Raw genomic sequence first — 4369 nt, 5'->3', positions numbered from 1 at the left:
CATTGTGAATGTTCATCTCATGATAGTTATGTACATTATGATACTGATATGACTACACAACATATGATTTGTATGTACAAATGTAATAAATTTATCCTAACGCATTACTTGAGAAACATTGTATGTTGTATGTTAGGGAACTCAAAAGTTCTAAGTACACAGGCATGTACATTGTTATTACAACTACTTATGTTCACTTTCACACACACATTTTCGGTTAAGGAACTGATGCTGTTAGTTACTCATAAATACAGATCATACAATAACTGTTTGTTCAATATTTACACATGTAAATGTACAACTGATGTTATTGTTATATATAGTTGCCCCTGGAGGACATGTGTCACCTGAGACGGAACAAGTGTCTTCACCTGGGTCATGCAGCTCAACACACCTAGAAGGTGAGTGTATGAGGTGGTGCCCATATAATATGTGCACTTCTATATGTTATGTTGTCATGTTCATTATTTGTTTTGCACATGTTCTTTAAATAGGATTACTTAGTGTCAGTGAAAATGAAGTTTAAGACAACATGTATTGTGTTTGTGATGTTAAGTATCATGTAGGAGTTGTGAGTTTAGAGCAACTTTTCATTCATTCATATTTCATACTGAGTCCAAACATTATTCGTAAGTCAAGGTAGTTTTTAATGTGATGTTATAAAACGTATGGAAACATGTTAGGTGTTACTTATGACACAGTATAATTACATAGTAAAACAGCAGAGATTAACATGCCATTTCATAATGTGTACATTTATTTTTAGAACATGATGATGAAGATGATGATGATGCCGCCATAGACACAGAAATACAATCAAGTTACCATGAAGAGGTTCCCATTGAAACAGTTACACAGCCAAATCGTCCATCAACTAACACATACGATGCAATAGTAGCTTCTGAGGGAAAAATTGTTGAAGCTGAAAATCGTCGCCATTCTGATCTGATGACAGTGTACGAAAGGATGATATCACTGCAGGAAGAAACGATATCACAATTGTCACATCTCCACAGAGTCTTCATTGAAGTGCCTAAACAAATGCAAAAAATAAACACGTCATTAGAAGCATTAGTTGTTCAGCAAACCCAAGCTAATTACTTGAGAATGACTACAGTACCAAATTTCAACTTCAACACATCACAGGAAGGATCTTTACATGGTGCTCATTTTTCACCCCATGCATCTGATGTTCATTCCCCAGGTCGGGATGTTACCGGTCAAGTAGCAGAAAGTTCTGTGCATGTTCCTGACAACATCCTACCGCTGCCATCTGTAGAAATTCTGGAGCTGACACCTACAAAGGAGGCGGCAAAAACAAAGAAGCACAAACAGTTACTACTGACCAGTTTTTGGACACAAACAAAAAACCCAAACATGAAACGGACCAACCATCAGTTGTGCACTGTCTACCAACTTGCTCAATGTGTCAGTGGGCACAAGCCCTTTCCGTGACCTGTCACTGGCCACAAGCCCTGCCCGTTAACAGTCACTGCCCACAAGCCCTGCCCATGAACAGTCACTGCCCACAAGCCCTGTCCGTGACCAGTCACTGGCCACAAGCCCTGCCCATGAACATTCACTGGCCACAAGCCCTGCCCATGATCAGTCACTGGCCACAAGCCCTGCCCTTGATCAGTCACTGGCCACAAGCCCTGCCCGTGATCAGTCACTGGCCACAAGCCCTGCCCGTGATCAGTCACTGGCCACAAGCCCTGCCCGTGAAGTGCCACAGGCCACTCAAAGTGGCTCTGTTGTTACTCAAGTCGTAGTCAAACGGAAAAGAAAAATCCAATAGACAACAAGCTGGCCTGTGACTCGCTCTCAAAAGGAAAAAAAATAATAAATGTTATAATTAAGTAAATATGTCTTTGGCCTTGTTTTGTTGACTTCAGATTATCTAATGAATATTGTATGTATGGTGAAGACCTGTTGTTTCCAAACATTCAAGTATGTCATTGTACACGTGAAGTTTTGGAAATGTTAACAGTCCTAATGAATGGTGTTATTAATATTTATGTATTAATCATCTGCTCAGTAATGGTCCACCAGGACCCACTTGCTATGTTTAGAGAAGCTGACATTTACTTACCTGCAAAACATTGTATTTGGGTGTGTTACTTGATGTAATCATTGCATGTAAATATTATTTATATGCAATAAAAAACACACATCTATTCAACTGCTAACATCTTTCTTGTCAGTGTATAGCATGATTAAGTGTTAAATATTACTTACCTTCACCTTGCTTGAACATTCTAATGTTGTTCTTTAATCATTTATGAGTTCTGTTTTCAATAACATATCTGTGAATGTTTAGTAATATATATGTAGTATGCATGGATATATGTACACACACACAGTGTGTGTATATATATATATATATATATATATATACACACAGTGTGTGTATATATATATATATATATATATATATATATATATAAATATATATATATTATTTGTACTATGTAAACTGCTATACATGTATTTTCAGAAAACATACACTTAATGCTTCCTTCTCAAAACACAGTATTGTAATAATACAGGCCTACTGTTTGTGAAAGATACTTACTGTGAGCCTATAACAGTATGGGCGTTAAACAATTATTAATCACTTCATTCACTCATGTTTACCACCATTTAATTAGGTTTCATACAAGGCCTACTTACTGCCATCAATATGATCTGTGTAGAACTGGATTACATAGATATATTATTGGTTGTAACACTACAGGCCTTCTCAATTAAAAATAGGCGTTGTTTGTTGGTAAATCACAATTGCTCACAAGCCAATGTCAAAGGCCATACAACATTGTAAGCCTCTATTATTTAAACCTTTAAATAAATCACACCAATATTAAAATCCCTCTTTACATATAAGCCATTAAATATTGTAATATACACACACATTAAAAGTTTGTTTTTACACACATACATATGTATATTGTAATATATATATATATATATATATACATATATTTATATTTATATTTATATATATATTTATGAGTAAGATATATATATATATATATATATATATATATATATATATATATATATATATATATATATATATATATATATATGTATATATACACACTTACTTAAACTCTGATGCAGTCAGGGAGTTAACCAGACTGAAAAATAGACACTGAAATGTATTAAAAATAAAAAGATTACAACATTTGCAGGTGTCTGTGTATTTCATTATATGGCTGTGTAAGCACTATTTTCATAAAGCGTTCAATGTTTCTTTCCTCAACCCACAGTGTTTTTTAATTAAAATGTTACAGTTGTTTTGAGAAAGTAGATAAAAGTTGCTTAATGTGGCATTCACACTGAAATGCCTATCAGAAACCACAAATGTGAACCAATTATTTGTACAACTCCAATTGGTGGTTAGAGAACAGGAGTAAAAGAAGAAACATTTGGTGACCTTGAATGCAAAGACACTAAATAGATAACATTATACTAGTTTGACCATTCTGAGCAGACAACATTGAAGTTCAGTCAGATTTTGTGTTAAGCTGCAATGGCTAACGATATGATTGAAAACAGCCATCCACACAAAGGATATAAAAGGATGATAGCTGAGGCGATCGTATCAACTGCGGAACAGAAAGCCAACGTGGGCCAAATCTATGATTTGATTAGAACAAAGTATCCTTATTACCAAGAACCTGGGCGGGCGCGAAATTTTAAATCCTCTGTAAGATTCACTTTATCAACTAATGAATGTTTTGAACGTGTGCAGGATAACCTACAAGAAAGGTATGGTTTTTGGCAGATTGCTAAGGAAAATAAAATCACCGTGGAACACGGCACATATATTCTGCTAAATAGCATATTTATTCCTAATAACAATAGCAATGGATCCGCTACTACTGTTCCATGTGAATCGATACCTGCTGCAATATCTGCACCCTCCATTCCTGAAACACACATTCTACAAGAACATAACTACTATGATTTTTTACCAAGCCTTTCTTCTGCAAACGCATTCGAATGGGTAACCGAAGAAATGAACCTACCTCCGGACCAATTGTTTGAAGAAGGCAGTGGCGATTCCTATGAGCGCCTCATGGAGGAGATGTGTGTCATACAGGATTCAGCATTTGGGTCAACCATGGATGCAAATGCATTGGTTTTCTGGAGCGACCAGTTGCAGGCAGACGAAGTGTTACTTCTACAAGACTGGTAAATATAAAAATCGTTATGCCTTGACTCAGCGGTAAAAGTTTTTTTTTTTTTGTAACCACCATTTTTACTTTAAATGCGTGGATACAGCGTAACATTGCAGACTGCATAACATGTAGCGATCACAAACACATTGTTTCCTATTACAATATAGTTGAACCAGAAAGAT

The 4369-nt window shown here is 35.6% G+C and overlaps 1 long non-coding RNA gene across 1 annotated transcript; it reads right to left on the bottom strand.

Moving 5' to 3' along the window:
• Positions 1–840: 840 nt before the first annotated feature.
• LOC142488572 (uncharacterized) lies at positions 841–4155 on the bottom strand. The gene is made up of 3 exons (XR_012799505.1): positions 4035–4155; positions 1121–1297; positions 841–1033 (listed from the first exon to the last, which is right to left on the bottom strand). It is a non-coding gene; the product is annotated as an uncharacterized LOC142488572 (long non-coding RNA).
• Between the last annotated feature and the right edge of the window lie 214 nt (positions 4156–4369).

This window comes from Ascaphus truei, chromosome 2 (genome assembly GCF_040206685.1).
Source record: "Ascaphus truei isolate aAscTru1 chromosome 2, aAscTru1.hap1, whole genome shotgun sequence".
In the NCBI taxonomy this organism is placed as follows: Eukaryota; Metazoa; Chordata; class Amphibia; order Anura; family Ascaphidae; genus Ascaphus; species Ascaphus truei.
This window is presented reverse-complemented; position numbering and strand designations above follow the sequence as displayed.